Source organism: Cupressus sempervirens, chromosome 10 (assembly GCF_028749045.1).
Source record: "Cupressus sempervirens isolate cs-2001-9-10 chromosome 10, ASM2874904v1, whole genome shotgun sequence".
NCBI classification, from domain to species: domain Eukaryota; kingdom Viridiplantae; phylum Streptophyta; class Pinopsida; order Cupressales; family Cupressaceae; genus Cupressus; species Cupressus sempervirens.
Genome location: NC_143127.1, coordinates 279,392,598 through 279,414,658, shown reverse-complemented (window position 1 = coordinate 279,414,658; position 22,061 = coordinate 279,392,598). Strand labels below are relative to the sequence as shown.

The following is a 22,061-nucleotide window of genomic DNA, read 5'->3' as shown; positions in this document are numbered from 1 at the left end:
TCTAGTGACTCCCAGCCATGTCCAAGATAGATCTAAAGAAATAATATCAAACATCACTCTTTATGGTCACATCCCACTAAAAATTGAGAAAGGAATCATCTATTTGAACCATCTCTATAAGCAATCAAAAGTAAACATCAGCATATCTACCATCCAAAATAATAGGAGTAAAGCCAAATCACCAATTACCGCATCAATCATTTTTCCTTTTTCCCTTTTTTCCTTCTTGTTGATCAACAAAACCTTCAACTTTCTTCTTTAGAGATTGGTACCTTAAATCCACACATTCTTAAAGCCAGTAGTTTGGATAGTGCCTCATAGGTGCAACAGGTTAAAAAGAATGAGAACCATAACCATATAATGTTAGAAGAGTTCTCATTAGAACATACATCATCAGGCATTGAAACAACAACACCACATTCTTCACTTATTTTGCAGCAGCAATTGGTACTTGAGATCTTGGCTCTAATACAATAGGCATATGACTACCTAGCACTGCGTCAACATTCATCTGATGACCAAGAGAGATACTATTTGGCTTAACATCTAAATTTTCATGAACCTTGTTAGGGACAAAACAATTTCAATAATCATCTGCGTCAGCTTAGCTGCTTAACATTATCCTGGAGGGCTAAATGCACGTTTGACCCCATCTCCAAGCTTTTAGATTCCATAATAGGAGTCCCACTTGGACAAGACTTGTTACCATCATCTTTACCTTTATGAACTTGCATTGCCACATTATTCACAACAACAAATAATGTGGCATCTAGATAGACTTAGAAGAGTTATCCCCTACAACCAATTTATTAAGCAACAAAACTATATGAAAAAATAACTTTTTAGGTAGATAATTAAACCAAATTATTGTCTCTAAGCCCAAACATTCCTAGAATCATGAAGACCTCATAGGAGGTTCAATTAATTGCACCAATCAGCAGAGGGCAGTCAAGCATACATGTAATCAGGAGTAACTTGAAAGAGTTTCTTACCACCAACCCATTTAATATTATTCTACAAGCCAAAATTGCAATATATTCTTGTACAACAATATTTGATTAGTTAACACAATTGCACACATGCCTAGATAAGTCCCCAACCTTATTTTTTCAAAGAGTTTGAGTTTGTTTGAAAGTTTGTGTTTTGTTGGGTATTTGAGCATGTATTCTCACAATTTTATGGTCCAATTGATATAGGTTCCCCTATGATGATTTCATGGTCAAGCCTTCATAAGAAATATCAAAATGAGTTTTGTCTCTTTCTTATCAAATTTTATATTTGATATCAGTGTTCCTTCCCATAGAATTACCACTTGTGTTGGGGATGCTGCTGCATTGCTTGCTATATGGCACATGCCATACATATTGATAGAATTTTTTTTGAAATCTAGTTTATTTTTCATGAGGTACTCAGATATGTTATTTTAAAAATTCTACCTAATATTTTGGTTCTTCTCAATTTGTATACTGGCTATGTTCCTGCCCACAAATCTTGTCTCAAGGAAATTAAGTTTTTAGAGTATATGGTGACTAGATGCATTTGAAATCTTGACAAATTGATTCATGACCAGTATCATTTAATACCTATCTTGTTGGTATTTTTTTTGTGAAAGAAATATGCAGTGCTATAATAGTCATTATTTTTACTCCAAAATCAAGTTATGGATGTCATATTAGGTTTTGTTGGAGGGAGGCTTGGAGTTAGACTTAGTTAACTACCTTGCCATGATTATTGGTCCTTTTTATATGTAATTTGAACATCACTGCTTATGGCCATTGATGCTGCCTTGATGTGGGAAACAATGAAAATCAGAGTTATGTCTATGTTTAAGGAGTCAAAATTGAGAATGTAAAGAGTTTGTGAAGTGAAAAATGTCTAATTACTAAGGGAAAAGTCAGGTTCTCATAAAATAATATAATTTCCCCAATTTTTATTTTAAAGGATCTTGATAGCATTTCCTCAAGTCTCAGAAAAACAAATTGTTAGTTGGGGAAAATCTATTCAGTCATCCATCTTATCTTTCTGGACCAAGTCTCTCAGTAATAAATTGTAGTGCCATTTAAAGATTTACGAGTTTATCATAGAGGCTTCAAAGTTGTTTCAATTAAATATGCAATTTTTCTTTAGTGTTGATTGAATCCAAGAAATTATATTTTTATGTTCTTGCTGCATATGGTGTAGAGCTTGTTGACATGTTATATGTCTCTTCTTTACTTTCTATTTCTAACACTTCATTTTCAATATTAATGAAATTCTATTTTTGTTCTTGTTTTGTATAAATTTGTTCCTCATATCTGAAGCATCTTTGACATGTCTTGGACAATGACACATACTTTATTTTGGTGTATTGAAGAATTCAGATTCTTTGGTAGCTAATTGAGATTGAACTTCTCTTAATGCAGGTGCACTATGAGAGAATAGGTAAAGATGAGCTTTCAAGCCATTGAAATGAAGAAATTTGATTTCAAGTCTAGGGATGTTGATCAAGACCTTTATCACCTTGTAAAAGGATCAGTTGAGTCATTGGAGGACATAGTTGCAAGTTCAGAATCTATTGCTGGAGCTTTGGGGGCACTCCTCTCTTACATAGCTTTGCTTGCAGATGATAGAAATTATGGAAAGTTTACCATTCAACATTATCACATATGCAAATTTATGTGGCTGGATGCTACAACTTTATGAGCATTGAATGTTCTTGAAAGTAAAATAGATGTGAATAAGAACTTTAGTTTATTTGGATTGATGAATAGGACATGTACTGCTAGCATGGGGAAGAGACTATTGAATAGGTGGCTCAAGCAACCTCTCTTAGATGTAGAAGAGATCAAGTGTAGACTGGATATGGTGCAGGCATTTGTTGAGGATGCAACATTATGCCAATATTTAAGACTTCATCTAAAATAGAATTGTAGATATTGACTGACTTGTGTGGAAACTAGAGAAGGGTAGGGCCAATTTACAAGATATTGTAAAGCTCTATCAGGAAAGGACCTTCAAGTTTTAATGTATTTGATTTTTTATACTATGTATTTGCAATAAAAATGGTTTATGTTTTTTCTCTTCTATGATCACATGGATACTTTTGCACTGAACTTATGTGTTTCTTTCACAACAATGACATTGTGCTTTTGAATGGAAGTTGATCATTGCTTTGTATCTAAATTTATTTGTGTGCTGTGTTATTGCACTTACTAATTAAATGGTGTATTTCATCATCTATGATTGTTCTTTGCTATCATGCTAAGCTTGTAGTTAGCAGATATCACATATTTTACAAGATGCGAACTATGGTTTTCAAGCACTTAATCTATTTTTGGATTGTTTTTGTTCACTATAGTTATTGTACATGTGATAGACAAACATACAACTTCCTGTAATCAAAAGTTCACTCTAACGATATCAAGGAGACTTTTCTTTGTTGATCAGGGAAAGATATTTGGATGCCTTTGAACTTTGGACAAGACCGAGCTACTAAGGGGACCAAGAGCCACTAAAGTAACATAATTTCAAATTTCTTCCAATGTGAGTTCTCTTGTTGTGAATCTTGACCAAGAAGTTTGTTCTTTGGTGAAGCCTAGCCTCCTCAAATAGCTCATTCAAACTACTCACCTTCAAATTATTTTCAAACTGATTATGGATATCCTTTTGTGCTGCACACTCTATAATCGAGTGCCATTTGCTTTCAACTAGTCCTTTGCCACAAATGATGGAATTTTTGAGGAGACATGGTCCTCAATTGCATTAATAATGTTCTGGGCTTTTAATTGCAGCCCTCAAATAGGTCTTTTCATCATGCTTCCTTATGGGGTTGACTTCTTTCGTATAATATGTTTTTCTCCGACCATTTCATTTTGTCCACATGACAACTATGAATTTTTGTAGCACCAATTTTCTATCTCATCTTTAGAGTTAAAAGAATATTGCTAATGAATGTCCCATTTGTCTATTCACTTTCCATTTGCTTCCTCCGAGAATTGTATTGTGCCGACAGGTTTATCTATTTTTTCCACTTAACAAATGAATAATTGTTTATGCCTCCAATCAAGAATATAGTAGCCTCAGCTAAGAGGATCTCATAGGGTTGACTTCAAGGTTATTAATTACTTCACAACAATAGAGGAAAACTGACATGAGTCCTAAGAAACCAAAAAGAGTTTTCTTGGATTGACAATCCCACAATTTGGCTTTCCTGCACCTGCTCTAAAGAAGGCAAATGACACTACATTCTTGTAGTCCTAAATGTAACTAAGCCTATTGTGGAAATTAATTCCTAAGTTCTTGTATTATACCATTTTCTCCAAATATGCAGACAAATTGTTCAGATGATATTATCCTTGGATAATTTTTTGGAACTTTATTATGGTCGAAAGAGGTACGTGTCTTTTGATTAAAAAGTCCCTGATTGCTGAAGGGTGCTTAGCTACCTTCTGTCCACTGGTCCAATCAAGCTATATAAAATGCTTATTTGCTTAAGGAGGCCTTAAATGCTTAATGTTTATTTCTCCACAACTGATGCCATTCAAAATTGCATAGAAATTTATAGCAGTATGTGACAATCTCTCTATTTTGTTCCTATCTTTATACTAATTTAACCAAAAATCAAATATTCTAGAAAACCAGATATACTTAAAATCATCTTTATCACTTATAAGGATGAGATTGAAGATTAGGCCAACTAACTAGTGAAAAATTGTAGGTAATACTTATTTGGCTAAATAAAAGATTTCACTTAATCACTACAGTGACGTACAAGATAGATTAATTCAAAGCACTTTGAACTCAAACACATTCACACTAAAGCTATGCATAGGTTCCCATTTGACCTAAAACTTTAATAGTGAAGTATCAAGAAAATGCTAACATGAATGGAATTCTTCATCAATAGCTTTTTTGTTAGCATATTTTCTACCTTGTTGATTTTTTCTCTTTTTCTCATTTTGCAATAGGATACAATAGATAAGAAACTATTTAGTGTTTTAGGGAAGGAAAAGTAATCCTATATTGAACTTATTTCTTATTTTCTCCTTTATATATGCTCTTCAAGTCTTTGAAGATGGAGATTTTTAGACTCTTGGATTGATGGATTATGATGAGAAATTAACTCATTAATTCACTGCACACCTAAAGATTGATCCAAATATAGGTAGCAGAACAAGTTTTGTTTTGATAGTTAAATCTTAATGTAGTTAAGAATTTTCAAGTAAGCTATAGGCTATTTTAGAACAAAAAAGAAGAATCAAATAACTATAATGCATAGCCAAAGTTTGATCCGATCACAATAGTAGAACACATTCAGATTTTATAATTAATGTAATTACTCGTAAAGGATGTTTGAGAAAGCTATAGACTACTTTAAAATATAGATTTATGTGCCTATTCACTTTTTCCATTAAATACAGGAGAAATTTTTACATTTGGCTACCAACATACTCCTCCCTATGCTACGTATCAAGTTGTCATGAAGGAGGGAATAATGCTTGATCCAGTTCCCATAATGCTTTCAAAGCCTGTCATGATGCATGACTTTGCAATAACTGATAACTATGCAATTTTCATTGATCTTCCTCTCTATTTTTTCCCAAAGGTATTTTTATTTCAGAGTAGTCTTATATCATTGCCTTGTTGTTTAAAGAGTATGGAGAAGTTATTGGAAACTATCTGAACTTAAATAATTCAGTTTTATGAATAATGTATTAAAGCCTTAGAACTTTAGATCCTTTTTGTTCTTCATAAAGAAAATATAGGATAGAGGTTGTTTATACATCTCTCCAGAATAAATCAGATTTCTCAATTTTACTTGCTGCTATCTCAAGATATGGTGAAGGATGGAAAATTCATTATTTCTTATGATACTATAGTGAAAGCACATTTTGGTATACTACCTCAATATGCCAAAAATGATCTTTATATGAGATGGTTTAAGCTACCAAGCTTCTACATCTTTCATAATGGTAATGTTAAGACACAAGCATTATATTTTAATATTATCTTGATAACTTATAGACCATTTTCCCTTAATTTTCCTTCAAGACTCATTTTTCCTCACATTTTTTAATGTTATATTTAATAAACTTACATTTTTCTCTTTTACAACTAGTAGTGGATAAGTTCATATTACTATTGTTAGTTTTATGATTATCCTACATAGGTTGGCCAATCACCCTGAAAACAAGCTGAGATATCTCTTAGGAGTCTTATATATCTCTAATTTTGTTTCTATTTTTGGTTGATCTTATTGCCTTGGATACAAGGTTGATTGAGAAATGTCTAATTCTACTTTATGATTGAAAATGCATTTAAAAAATAGTGTTATGTGTATGGTACTACACTAGATTCATTAGCTAAGTTCAAGGGACTCGTAAAGTTTGATCTCCAAGCAAACCTAAGGTGGGAAAGTTTTAGATTGAAGTTGGAGGCACTGTGCTAGGGGTTCTTGACTTTGGACCTAGAAGATTTGGTTCTGAGGCAATACTTATACCCAAGGATTTTGGGTTAGATCTAGAGGAGGACGATGGTTACTTGATCTATTTTGTTCATGATGACAACATTGGGTATGGTTCTAGCTTACACTTATTTTTTTGAGTCTTGAGTTGTCTTATATTTTTCTCTAGAGATGATAAGAAGAAGCTTATATTTATGTGAAGGCTATTGTTTCTCAAATACATGATGAATAGGTTGTCTAGTACATGCCACTATTTTGAAAGATATAGTCTTTAAAAAAATGGCTCAGAATAATAGCAATGCCATAACCAATACTGAAACTAGGATTGGGATAAATCATAGTATTTACTATTAATCACTATATTAGCAGGTGATATGTCAGGAAAAAACTGATTATGTTAGAGAAATCAATAGTTATGAGATGATCAATCAAGAGAAAACAATTGAGAGGTTAGAGTGACACAATTTTTAGATGATCATATGAAATGAAATGGGTGTGCGAGTAGAAAGAAACTAGAAAGACATTGTGTATAGATGAAGGCATGAAATGGATGGTTTTGGAGCACTCAACATAGACACTCAACATTTAGTACATATCATCATTCGAGATCAAATGGGCATGTGGGATTATATGCATAGTGAACAATAAAGGAGGGAATTGAACTACTCACATAGGAATGGTTCAATTCCCTCCTTTATTTTTCACTGTGCATATAATCCCACACACCCATTTGATCTCAAATGATGATATGTATTGAATGCTGAGTGTCTATGCTAGGTGCTCCAAAACCATCCATTTCATGCCTTCATCTATACACAATGTCTTTCTAGATTCCTTCTACTTGCATGCCCATTTCATTTCATATGATCATTTCAAAATTGTGTCACTCTAACCTCTCAACTGTTTCCTCTTGATTGATCATCTCATAACTACTGATTTCTCTAAAAAAAATTTGACCAAGCATTGGTCAAAATTTTGACCAAGAATTGGTCAAAATTTTGACCAATGCTATGCGATTTTCCACCAAGAATTGGTCAAAATTTTTACCGATTCTCTGCATAGCATTGGTCAAAATTTTGACCAATGATGGGCAAAAACTGACAGGTGTTGGTCAAAATTTCAACCAACATCTGGGTGCAAATTGCAACAAGGCAACACATAGTTTTCAACCAACCCATTGGTCAAAATTTTGACCAACCAAGTTTTGGTCAAAATTTTGACGAGAAATTTTTTGACCAATGGGTTGCTCAAATTTGGTCAAAGTTTGGTCGAAAACTAGGTCAAAATTTTGACCAATAAAGGTCAAAAAATGAGCCCAAATGTACTAGTGCAACCATGTTGAGGAGGGTGCCTTATAGTGGAGTGCTCTAACTTTGAGCTTCAAATCACTTTAAATCTTGAATAATAATTTACTTTTCAAGTCCCATAGTAAAAAAAAATCATTTTGAATTCACATAGTTAAATATGATGTCATAATAGCATGGATTTTTTGTTTAGATTATTTTTTATATGAATGACTATTTTTATTAATAAAAATATAAAGTTACATATACACAAAAAAGGTAGGAGCATACATGACCATCCCATAAAAGTCCACTCAACATCAAGGCAAGAAACTATTTAACTGTTGGAGTTGATGAAAGCCAACTCCGAAGATGCCCAAGATCACCTGCATGCGAGAACCTGTCAAAGAGAAGCCAAGGAGAGGAAGAGCATGGAGCAAGGGAAAAACCCTAAATGGACATGAGAGACCATAAGATATTGAAACACAATGAAAATGTATTTACAATGAGAAGTGATGTGTTATTATAAAGAGGGAGCCTGCTTATAAAGAGCTCATGGAAGCTTGTAGAACAAGCTAGAAGGTGGTAGAAGATAAGGATGACAACTCAACACACATCCACAAAAGGTGGAACATGCTAGAAGGGAACAAACTCCCCTGTTGTCAAGAACTAACCACTACATGCATTAAATACTAAATATTAAATAAATGCATTTACCAAAGTAAGCTTAAGTAAATAGAATAAATAATTAATAAATTACTCTAACACCCCCCTTAAGCTCACAAAACTAAGATGAAATGCAGAATGGGTCTCGACAACGAGGCCATGTTAGGTACCCAAGTAAAATGCAAGAAAATGCAACCTCTATAAACGGGAAAAGAGAGAACCACATGGGAAAAACCCTCCCCCAAAAAGAGGTAAACCTAGTGAAGAACTGAAAAAGCCTCCAACTAGGGAAATGTCCCCTAAAAAAGGAACAAGAAGCGATCATGAAGAAGCATCACTGAAGCATGAAGAAGCCCCAAATCTACCAAACTACTGATCTGAAGAACCTCCATGGAAGAAGAAGGCACAAACCGAGCATGTCTATATAGTAGATGATCCATCTCACCAAAATGCATAGTTAGCCAGCCACTGCAATCGCCTTGTATATAGGATCAACCACTAAATACATAGTTCACACTATTGAACCATCGAACCAAAGATGCATTAGAACAACATAACCCCCCCTTAATGCAGATGGGGTGTGATGAAAAGCAACTGAGAAGATGGGCCAAAGTCTCCTGTAGATGAACCAAGAATGACGAGAGAGGAAAAGAGGTACAGACACCTATAAAGACACAGTCAAATTGACTCTAAATGGGGCTAATGTCGTGGAAGGGACACTCACTTGATAAAGGGAGAATGCCTAAAATAGAAAACAACTATCCCCCCCATGGTGCTTTATGAAAATAGTGCATGTACAATTGACTCAAAACAACGTTCATGACCCCTGGAATGCAAGAGTGGCACTTTATCTTAGTGTGATACATAAAAGTGCTTCAAAATGATAGCTACAATGATTAAAACTAAAAATGAGCTGTAACAAAACAAAGTACAATAAAAAAACAAGAGAAACCATGCCAAGAAAATGATCCTCGACCCTAAAATACTCAAAATATCCACCATATAGAAAAAATGCCAAAACTATGATAGAAAGAGCATGGGCCAAAAAATAAAGAAAAGGACCACATTTCTGAAAAGGTGACAGAACCGGCTTTCCAAAAATATAAAGTTTTCAAAAAATAGGCATGAGATGCAAAATATATGCTTGCCAGAGTCAAAAATATAACTTTAGACTTTGAGTGAAAAAATAGGCAATAAAAAAGCATCAAAATATAAAAATACCTACACGAAAGTCTTCATCTTAGAACCAGCTTTTCGGTGCTTCTTTTGGATCGAAAAAATACCTCCGTATGCTCAAGTTATGGCAAATAAACCAAAGGTAGGTCAAAAAGGACCTTGAAGGAGAGTGCAAGCAAGGCTGATGATGCAAGCACTGATGTCATGCTGACATCAGCAAACTAAAAGCTTAAAATTGACGGCCCATCAGTCATCACAGCAAAAAAGAGGCTGACGTGGCAAGGTCCACGTGGCAATGTGCCACGTGCCACCCCTGCCACGTGTCTAACACAGACTGGCTGCTTAGGAGCTGACTAGACCAAATGTCCATGCAGGCGGCTGACAAATGGCAGGGCCGTAGGAGGGCGAAGGTGGCCGTAGAGCAGAGGTTTTAGAGCAGTGCAGACATTGGAGAAAACTCGCGACGGTGAAGTCAGCGGCAGCGGAAATTGACACAACATCAGCCAAGCAGAGGTGGCTGACGGTTCTGCCAGAGGAATGAGCGGCACCTGGTTCATGACGGAGGCTGCAGGTGCAGAGGGTAGTGCTGCCGGTGGTCACCATTGGGGGCCACGCGACAGTGGCCGCTGGGCAGCGCGCCCAAAAACTAAAATAAAAAAAAATGCCAAAATTTTGTACAGTTCGTACGGCAGCCTGTATGGCTAAATTTTTTTTGCCTCCCAGAGCTCTATCTCCAAAAATGAAAAGTTTTATATGAATCCTGACTAAAAATGGCCTTTCGGATCCAATGGTGATGTCTGTTTAGGTTGAAAGTGCTCCAAAAAATTGATGTTCCCTTGACTTGAAGAAAAAATGTACAAACAAACTAGGGTTTGTGACTTCAAATCACGGCTTCAAAAATCCTTCAATGAAGCAGCAGTAGGAAGGCTCTGATACCATGTTGGAGTTGACGAAAGCCAACTCCAAAGATGCACAAGATCACCTGCATGTGAGAACCTGTCAAAAAGAAGCCAAGGAGAGGAAGAGCATGGAGCAAGGGAAAAACCCTAAACGGACATGAGAGACCACAAGATATTGAAACAAAATGAAAATGTATTTACAATGAGAAGTGATGTGTTATTAAAAAGAGGGAGCCCAATTATAAAGAGCTCATGGAAGCTTGTTAAACAAGCTAGAAGGTGGTAGAAGATAAGGATGACAACTCAGCACACATCCACAAAAGGTGGAACATGCTAGAAGGGAACAAACTCCCGTGTTGTCAACAACTAACCACTACATGCATTAATTACTAAATATTAAATAAGTTCATTTACCTAAGTAAGCTTAAGTAAATAGAATAAATAATTAATTATTTACTCTAACATTAACTAGAATAATAGACCCAGAAGTTGCCCAAACAAAAATAGTACTTTTTTCCAACCCTCTCAACTAAAAGAACTTTCCACTATATAATATATATTTCTTATCAAACCATTTTTGAATCCATCCCTTATAAAGGATTATTGAACATGAGCTACATATGGGCTGTTGTCAAACAATAAATATGATGGCAAAATAAGGCTCATAAGCAAAAGTAACATTGGAACATGGGATTACATTTTCCAACACAACAAATCAAAATCTAGACTGATTTTTGAATAGTTTATGAATGTTTATTAGTGACCCACTAATCTTGCCGACATCAGTGTTGACTCTTCACTTATTTTATACTTGTATTATCTAACTGAGTCTCTACAACTCCATAAATATTTTCACATGATGTCAATAATAGTTAATGAAATGCACCTTCCTGTCCTGATTCAGAAATATAGACATCCATTGGTTCTTGGAAGATGACAGGAATTGGCTTTTTCAAAACTCGAATTTGAAAATTTGTGCATTTGTTTCAAAATTTGCAAAATGGAATTAGCATACGGGACTTCCAATTTTGCCTCAAAACTAGGTTTTCCAACTTCCTAAAAAAAGTAGGAATAGAAAATCAAAACTTGGTTTTGTTTTTTAAGGAGTGTAAAAATAATAGATTGGACTACTTTTTGAAATTTTCCTTCAACTCCAAGCTTACACATAAAAATGTGTCTTTACATGCATCTTTTGAGTGAAACATACAGTTTCAGTAAAATCCCAAAAATCAGAATGAAGATATACAAAACCTTGATTTGACTAAACCAAGGTTTGTAGAAATCTAGGTTTTCTAAATTCCATCAACCAAATTGTTTTCTTAGCTACTAGTCTGATGAGCCATAAATTATTTAGTGAATCCATCTCCTCCTATCTTCTGCATTGTTGTTCCATCAAGTTTCTGGACTTTTTTTTCTGGTCATACAAAAACTATATATTATCCTTCTATTATATCTTCTTTGATTTCTAAAGATCATAATTTGATGATACAACTACCATTCATTTCAAATTGTAACTTCTTTACTCAAACCAAAAAATCTATAACACCGCTTTGTTAGTATTGTCATCATCAGTATGCAAGGCCAACAAGCCAAGTGGTCTAGGTCAGCTCCTAAGCATCCTCATCACCATGTGACCAAGAAAAATTCCAACAGAAAAGAATCTGACAATGTGACAAATCGTATTCTTTCAGACATGGTTGTAATGGAAGTTGGTGTGCTAAGGAGTATTAGGATTGTATAAATCATATTGACGACCTCGCTTGTGGATACCTTACAACTATGAGCCCTAGGAGTTTGATGAGGTTGCAAAGGCTGAAAGTAAAAGAAAAGAAAATGAATGAGTGAACCTAATTATGATTGAAGAGGTCCATGAACAAAAACCATGTTGACCATTATCAAGTTGGAGTGCTACATAAAACAAGGAGGAACGACATGAGGAAGAAAATGTTAGGTTGAAATTTCTGAAGAACAAGTGCAAGATAAAGATACATAGTGTAATAAGATAAGAATGGAGGTGAAGAATAACAAATTAAAGCAGTTTTTAGCCTAATTGACAATTGGGGCAATGAGAACCTAGCTTGCCAAGTATACCCATATGAATGTGTCCCTAAGACATTGTGATTTTTGAGGTAGAAAAGCCCACAAGTATGGATTGTGAGCAATACTAGAAGCCCAAGTCTAAAAGCATGACTTAAAAGACAATTGAGGTGTACACTACATGTCATAAATTTTATTTGTATCCATTCTACATTCAGTATAATCCTTAAGTCTCTTTTGCCACGTGATCAAACTAAAGCATTTACATGTCTGGGCAGTTGAAGAGTGAAATCTTAGAGACAATGAGTATAGCATGAGTACTTAAATATAGTGATAAAAAAATTAAACATATATAGACATTCAAAAATTTTATTTGTACCCATTCTACATTCATTATGAGCATTGAGATTGCATTTTTTGAGATAATCAAATATCTAATCTCTTGTAGCACATGATGAAACTAAAACATTAACATTATAGCATGAGTACTTAAACATGGGAGCAACAAAATTAGACATCCACAAATATTGACTTTAAAATATGTGCAATATTGTAGGAAATGTTGTCATTTTGTCAGTAAATATCATTATAGCATGTGTAGGAGTTAAATACAACTTATAGTTTAGCAAAAAGAAAAGCTAGACAAGTTCAAGCTCGTAGAGTCAAGATGTATACAGTAAATAATTTACAAGGAGTTCATGTCTATTGATGTTCATTATGAATGTAAGAGAAAACATTAGTAAGATATATATACATCAATTTGTCTTCAACATGTTGGTTATAGTAGTATATAAAGCAAAGACTATTGACGAGTATATGCAGATCTTGGCATATGTTAGTTAGCAGTCAACTATGAATCTCATCCAACTGGTTGAGATGGAATGTAAAAAAAAAGAGTGTATTAAAGAGTGAAGATTGTAGTGAAGGGCACAATGGATAGATTTTTTGGTATAGAAAAGTAAAGGGATCTTGAGCTTACACTTTTTTGAGTCTTTTCAATTGAAATTATGTTGCTATGTGAAAATGTACCATGTATCTTGAAATGTCGTACAAGGTAGACAACTGTTCACATGTTTTTTTTGTAGTTCTCAACTGGTATTAATCCTAATTCTGATATATGTTCTTTTAATAGCTTGCCATGCATAGTACATTCAATAGTTTCATCTACAATGTCTATTACACATTACAGAAAAGGTTTGTGTGCAAATGTGGTTACCCTTGCACATTGTAAGGATTGGAAAGAGTTGGTAGTAGATGGTTGGGAGGCTATTGTAGGTTGGTGGCAAATAGTGTAACACAGTTGATAGGGTTGTAGATGAGCATTTTTAGATTTTAGTATGTTGGAATCCTACAAATTAAATCAACATGTCATTAGGAAAAAGATCAACATATTGTAGTATATTATAGAGAAAAACTATCATACATGAAAGAAGCTTAAATAGTGCATTCTAAGTATAAACTTTAACCATACTAATAGGTAGACTCTAAAGGATAGGAAACAACATGAGCCACCTAAAAAATCCCAGAAACTTGAAATGCCATTGATCTATACCTCAAATGCTTCATTCCAAGTGCTCTCTCTCTCTCTCCCCCTCCCTCCCTCCTACCTAGCTGTTGTGATTTTCCTTAACCAAGTGTCTTCATCTTTATATTTTTTCCTTCCTTGGTTACTAAGTGGTATTGTGTTGGCTTCAATTGCAAAATCTTTATTATTATTTAAGAAATATTACCCCATCAATCTATGTTTACCTATCTATTCAGAAATAATATTTTTATTGTGTCTTCTTTCATTCCATCTTTTGCTCCTTTTGTTACTTAGCAACAAGTTTCACCAGTTTTAAGATATATATCTTTAGGCATTCATTATTGTACATTATATTTTAATCAAAGATATAAATAATTATATATATTATAAATTGAACACTAATATATTATCCTATTATTATAGAACCTATGAAAAATTCATTCATAACAATATGGATATGGGACATAGCAATATTAATAAGAATCCTAGTTTGGGTAATACTAAGAAGATGCTTTCTCTGATTCATGATGTCCTCCCCAAGGACGTCAAAACTATGAAAAATGGATCATAGAGAGATTAGATTATTGGAAGAGGCTATTGGTAAGGTGCATGAAGAGATCAACTTTGTTTTTATTAAGATAGTGACAATGTACAATAACATAGTTAATGGTCTTTAAAAAATGAATGAAAATGTTTAGGCCATAAAAGGTTTAAAAAGTAGGAAATTTTAGTTCTTTTTATTTTATGGAGGATAAGGTTAAAAGTCTTGTTGTGGATCAACTTGGCATTGGCTTGAAGCCAATTCTCAGTACCCCAACTAGAACTCGCAACTATGATAAAGGTAAGATTGAACAAGGACACATAGTCCATGATGTTTTGAACATTAGCAAAAGAGTTATTCAGAAAAATTTAGAGGCTAAAAAATGCTAACAAATATTTATTAGTCCTTTGGACCATCTTTGGTCTCTTTTGATATCCTTTTAATTTTTTGTTGGCCAATTGTTAATCTATGTGTGGCTTTCTTTTCTTGATGGAATTTTTTTTTTCCTAAAGAGTTTTCAAGGTCCCTTTAAAACTTGTTTTACTCTAATAAAAAATATTTTTAAAATTTAATATATTCCCATCTTCTATAATGTTGAAGCAATTAATTAAGTTTTATCAAAAAATCCCATAGTTAAAAAAAAAAGTACTATATGCATATATATGGTTAATCATCTACCTGATTTATGTTGATATTATTAATGATACAATAAATGACTTGACTTTCTCTACACATTCTGGCCTCTTTTTAATAGAAATTTAATCTATCTTAATTTTGATTAATTTGTTCTACTTGAATTTTTTTTCTACAAGTGTGTTTGGATAGATTCTCAATTGTTTCAAACAACCACCTTAAATTTTAGGAAAATAAATATTTAGATATCATTTGTATTGAGTTGCACCATTCTTTACTATTCACAACTATAGATTTGAACAAAAAAATGGTCCATAGTTTTCATATTAAAAATCTCTTCCACAATTTTTTTATTAAAGTTAATTAAGTATTACTAAGAAATAGTTTTTATTATTAAGATATTAAATGTTTATATCTTATTATACACTAAAATTAAATATAACATTAAATAGATCAATTTTAAAGATAGATAATAGATTATATTTAAATTACATCATTTCTACTTTATTTAAAAAATTTGTATTTGATTGGATGGATAAGAATAACATGAGATATTGCAACAATGTAGATAAATAGATAGATACAAAAGTGAATAGATGCGTGCCTGAAAATATGTGTGTACCTGATTCAAAGTGAATCATTTATTAAAATCATAACATTTATTAAAAAACTAACATTAGATAAAAGATAAATTTTAAATTAATAAATTAAAAAAATTATAAAATATAAAATTATTGTTCATATTATTTAATTCTATTTAATAAACGAAGTAATAAGACTATGTTGTAATAATTTATTCTTTGTTTTGAACATGTTTCCAATGTGCTAGGAGAAGGAAAAAGAAACTTGCAAACTCTAGTATGGTAGGAATTATTTTGATAACATAGCCATATGTATACATATTTCTTTTCCTAATAGATTCATCAATTTCATTTTGATGGACATGCTTCAGAATTATAAGAATAATGATGCCAACGCTAATGAGTCTTTAGGGTTAAGATTTCATATAAAGTTGTTGTTTCTTTCATTTCTCACATCTTAATTTTATTTAGGTTGTTAAATTTTAGTTTTGTCATCTAAATAGGCTGTCGATAAAATTGATGATTTCATTATTTCCCTCTTAAATTTAGGTTGTTAAATTTTGGTCCTGTTATGAAAATAGGAAGTCTATAAATGAAAATTATTTAATATTTTTATTTACATAAGAATTATTTAATTTTAATATATAGAATAAAAGTGTAGAAAGACTAAATAATATAATAATAATAATTAATTGACGAGTTAGAAATATTGAATTATGTACAACTACAAGCCTCTCCCATTTAAAAGGACAATAAAGCAATTGAATGACCTTGGGCCAGCCATGGTAGTAACACCAACTACAACTCTTTCTTGGTGTTGGTTTCCATACTTTACATGGAGGGATCGATATGAAGCTTTGATTTTAAAAGAGATGACAAGGCTTTCTATAATTGGGCAATTAAACAATGGAAAGAGATGCCCCACCTTATAGCCTACCAAGTCTAAGTGTTACCACATCTACCATTGAATGCTATCTAACTCTCCCTTTTCTTTACTTGTAGGCCAGCAAATGGACTTGTCAGTTGACAGTTGGATAGTATTGGACAATAGTACTATGTCACATTTTCATTAAAGTAGTTAGCAATGACATTTTGATGTGCAATAGGTATGCCAAAGATATATTAAAGCTATATATATCAATTAAGTCTGTTATGTATGTTTTTTATTCTTGTTATCTAATTTATGTCTATGCAATATATACATGGAAGTATGCCTACCTTCCCCTCCACATCTCTTTGACATACTTAATAGAAGGATCCGATCATCAACTTAAAAGCTTTAAAAAATTGGTAGAGTCTCTATGTTATTAATTATTGTCAAACAATTGTAATAAATACAATCCTTGAATGGTTCACCTAAATTTCAAATATCAAAAAATGACTTGGCAAGGACACATGTCACATTACATAACTCACTCCCTTAAATATTTCTCTTCTGAATACAATTCCCCAAAAAACTATTGATGTGTAAAGAACTCCACACTCTAGAATCAAGCATAATATTGAAAGGTTATAACCATAATCACAGAAAGAAAAACAATATCATTAATTATGGATAAAAATGTCCACATTGCTCCACAAATAAGAAAATTAAAAGTTAAGTTTTCCTCTAAGAAACTCATTGTTACTAATAGCCAATACTATGCCTAATAACTATGGAGAACAATAATGGGAAATATGACAATTTTAGTTTTGCAAAAAGCAAATAAAAAGTTCAATTTTCCTTAGAAAAAAGCCCCGTACTAAATAATTGCCAATAGTATGCCCAATAATAGTGGAGAATAATTTGACAATCTCAGTCAAGTGGGATTATGGGTTGGTACAAAAGCTTCCTACATATTCTTAACTTTATGTTGATAAATGTGAGACTTTGGTGGAGATATTATACCAGGATGAGTATTTAGTGTGTTTTAGTCTATTTAAGTCAATTATAATAGGTTATGATGTCCAAGGCAATTGTGCCATGGGAATTTGCAAATAATGCTACATAATAGAGCTATTGTTATATATAATTTTCCTCAACAAGCCTTGAACCCTTTCTCATTGTATTAAATTCACCATCTATGCATTTGCATTAGTGGCAAAATAATACAAATAATCCTTCATCTTATATGTTATATGTAATGACGACAAGGAGTTGGTACCCATGTACAAAGTGAGAGGACTAAAATTATCGCAATTGGAAATGCACAACTATTGAAATAGAAGCATCGATCAAAGACTTTGAAAATGATAGTTAGTTGATGAGAAAGCATTCAAAGAAAGAATTCAATTTGATTTTTTTCCAAGTGATCTTTGATATGATGGATGTGGGGCATAGATTGCCTCATCATTATAAATGTAATGTCTACAAATTAAGAGTTATTTTCACATATTATAAATAATTATTAATAATTAGTTTCCAACTAGTATGTCAATTTGTGTCCTAAATTTTTGTCTCAATGAATTTACCAACTACCTATCCTAAAGTATTTGTCTCATAGAACTAAACATTAGTTCTCCAAGTTTATATGAGTTCTTTTTTGGCCTATGGAAGATTGTCACCGTTGTTTCAAGTAGCATATGTGCCTAGTCTATGCTTCCAATTTTTGGTAGAAACCAACCCACTCGTTTGACATATGTAGATTCTAGAGTGGATCCCTTTCAACTCATTTTGAAAAACATTTATCTTCAATAGAGTTATGTAATTTATTTTTCCTTACGAGTCCACTTTTTTTTCTAAGAATTCCAATTGGCATTTTTTACATGATATAGTGTGTTGATGCTAACATGTTGCTTGACATGTATTAAACAAAAAGCTTGGTATCTTCTAATTAGAACATTGATTCTGTGGTTTCAACTTCACCTTATGTAAATATTACTCCTAGTGTCGATCTGTAAACAAGGTGTGTCTCTTTTTATTTTTATACTTTAGTTTTTTAGCTAAATTTGTACTGATAGTGAGGGGGTTGAATATGATTATTTTTTAGAAGCTTAATTTAGGGATTTTAATTATTCCTCTTGAATTAAGTGCAATATTTGTGGGTCATTTCCTAGATGAAAGAGTGAAATCTAAGTGACTGAAATTTACTTATGGTCATCTAAACAAATAAATACTTAAAATTTAAGCAAAAGTCCATGAAATCTAAGGGGCAGAAACTTAACCTCTATGGTCATATGGACAATTAAATACCACTTTAAGCTACCAAAATTTATGTGTGTTATCATATAGATAAATAGATATCATTTTTTATTAAACCAAATCAAGAAAATTCATCCAAAATCTGATTGGTTATTCCAACAAGCCAAAAGTATAGTAGTCTTGTTCTCATATGGATTACTTAAAAACATTGAAAAGCTTGTGGAGTTAAGGTTTGTCTACTCCCACATTGTTGCATGATGCCAACATACTAGAAGATAATGATTTTCTTGGAATGATGGGCCAGTTGTGCAATCTTAACTTGTTGTGCATTGGATTGAACAAGCTCTAAAGACATTCTTTGTTGTAGTTGAGGATGCTTTCTAAGTTTTTTTTCATAAGAATTCCTCAAAACAATAGTCCAGGATTATTATTGCTAAGGTCAAGAATTTAATAAAATTAAAATTACTAATTCTCTCCTCTAACAATTTGACCAACACTATAACAATCGAACTTGTTGATTGCCAAAATCTTGTGGTCATTGATTTGAGCTATAAATTTCTAGTTTTCCATCTACATTGAAATCAAATTAATGGTTTTCTTTGCCTAGGTTATATTTCTTTGAAAATTACTGCGATTTTCAATAGAGTATCAATCAAAGTTTGAATTTACTTCTTAAACTATAGATTTTGAATAAGTACAAAGATGATGTGTTGCTCAAATATCATAATAAGGATAAGACCACGGATGAGGAAAAATACTTGCACACAATTTATAATTTTTTTTAATTGATTATATTTTAATGGAGATTTAATCAAACCTTTCTATTCTCATCCAATCAATCACCAAACCTTAATAACACTTCTCTATCTATGAGTATGAACTCATTCTTATTCTAAATTTAGATAGATGAGCAAATTCAAATGCTCCTACTCGCCAATGAGTAAAATAAATTGAGATAATGGATGCAACATATTATAACTCTATTGATTGCCATGAAATCATAGTTTTTTGAAAGTTTTTATTGTTACCTTTGCTAGGATCTCCTGTATTAACAATTATGAACCAATAATCTCATTATTATAATTTTATATTATATTAAAAGTAAGGAAGCAATAATTTTGTAGAGTGAATTTGATTACTTGTCTCCTGGGTGACCTTAATGGATAGGCTCTTAAACATGATCATTTACAACCATAGGTAATATGATATTGTCATTTCTACAACCTTAATATTACTATATATAGGGTTACAAATAGTCAACTTGTGGCTATCTTAATCCTTAATTAAGTCATGTTATCATTATTATATTATAATTTAGGTAGGTAGGTTGGCCTAGGTGTTATGAAGGATTGTGTCTATTCAACCTAAGCATAAATAGGTATATATAGGAGGTTGTGAGTCTTATTTCATCATTAGATTGTGAAGTGTGTTCTCATTGGAGATATTTGGAGGTTTCCCCCTTGAAGTGGCCTATAACTCTAAGCTATTATCAATTCTTTATATAATATTTCATATTATTTCTTCTATTATGCAAGTTATTTCATTACAAGTGGTATCAGAGCATGACCTTGGCACCATAGAGGCAAGATTTTTTCTCAACATTCGGTCAATTTTGGGAAGAGCATAACTTTTAGATTTGAGAAATTTTTTCAAATATTTTTAAAGGGTTTTTGAAGAACATATTAAAGAAGATATAGTCCAAAATTTAGAGGAATTGGAGCAAATTTGTGAAAATTATTGCAAAATTACTATTTCTACATAATTTTTTGAGATCTTCACAACTCTCACATCCTACCGAATTGGAGTATAACTTGTATTGGGTTTTTCAATACATAGTAGAGGAGCCTAAATTCAAAGTTTTGAGAAATTGAAAAAAATAAATAAGAAAGATATTGTAAAATTAGGAAAATTCTCTTTCAAGGTAGTAAATTTTCTTTTTTTTTTAGCAAATTTTTTCCAAGTAAGGATTTCTTGGCCCAAGTAAGTTACAGTAAAAAATAAATAAATCAAAGAATTTACATTTCATTTGTGTGATTTATTTCAAAAGCATTGGTTTCCATCATGACGGGGCCTCCAACAAGAGGCAAAAGGAATTCTACCACACCAGGGAAATCCTCTGATCAAGATTGGGAAGCAACAGAGAATAGTAATCCCAATGAGGAACTTAGTAAGTTCAAGGAAGAGGTTAAGAAGGATATGTGTGACCTATGAGGAGATATATCAGATATATGAAGCATGTTAAGCACATATATGAATGAAACAAGGAAGAAGCTCTCAAGCAATCAAGGTGAAACCTTCAAGTCAACTAATAATGACACAAATTTTATTAATCCTATGGGATCTAGGAAGGTTATTGTTAGTGATCATGATCCTATATTTACTAGTCACTTTTGGAAAGATTTATTCTCATGTTTGGGTACTCAATTGGCTCATAGTTCTTCATACTATCTGCAATCAAATGGGCAAACTGAGGTGGTTAATAAATGTTTGGAAGGATATCTACGTTGTTTCACTTTAAAAAAAAATCTCAATGGGTAGATTGGCTACCTCTTGTAGAATGGTGGTACAATACTTTTTTTCATAGCTAATAAAAAATGTCTCCATTTTTGGCACTTTATGGATACCATCCTCCTTCCATCACATCATCATTAAAGGTGTCACCAAGAGTTCCAACAGTAGTGGATCACTTTCTTCATCAACAACATGTACTTTCTCGATGCAAGAGAATTTAGCTATGGCACAAAATTGAATGAAACAACAAGCAGACCAACATTGTAGTGAAAGAAATTTTGAGGTTGGGGACTGGTTCTTCTTGAGATTGCAGCCTTATAAACAAATCTCAATGAAGTAACAAAAAAAGAATAATAAGTTGTCTCCAAGATATTATGGGCCATACCAAATCATGCAAAAGATTGGTAGTGTTGCCTACAAGCTTGAGTTACCACCAAAAAAAAAGATACATCTAGTTTTTCATGTTTCTTGTTTGAAGAAGGTAATTGGGAAAAATATTCCTACTCAAACAGTATTACCATAACTTGATGAAGAAGAAAGAATAATTTTGGAACCAGAGTGCATTCTTCACACATGCATGAAGAAATTGAGGAACAAAACCTTGACTTAGTATCTCATCCAATGGGAGAATTTACTAGTTGAAGTG

The 22,061-nt window shown here is 32.5% G+C and overlaps 1 pseudogene; it reads right to left on the bottom strand.

Annotated features, from left to right (window-relative positions):
* Window positions 1–9,909: 9,909 nt before the first annotated feature.
* LOC149533735 (E3 ubiquitin-protein ligase listerin-like) overlaps window positions 9,910–22,061 on the bottom strand; it is a 90,722-nt pseudogene continuing 78,570 nt past the window's right edge.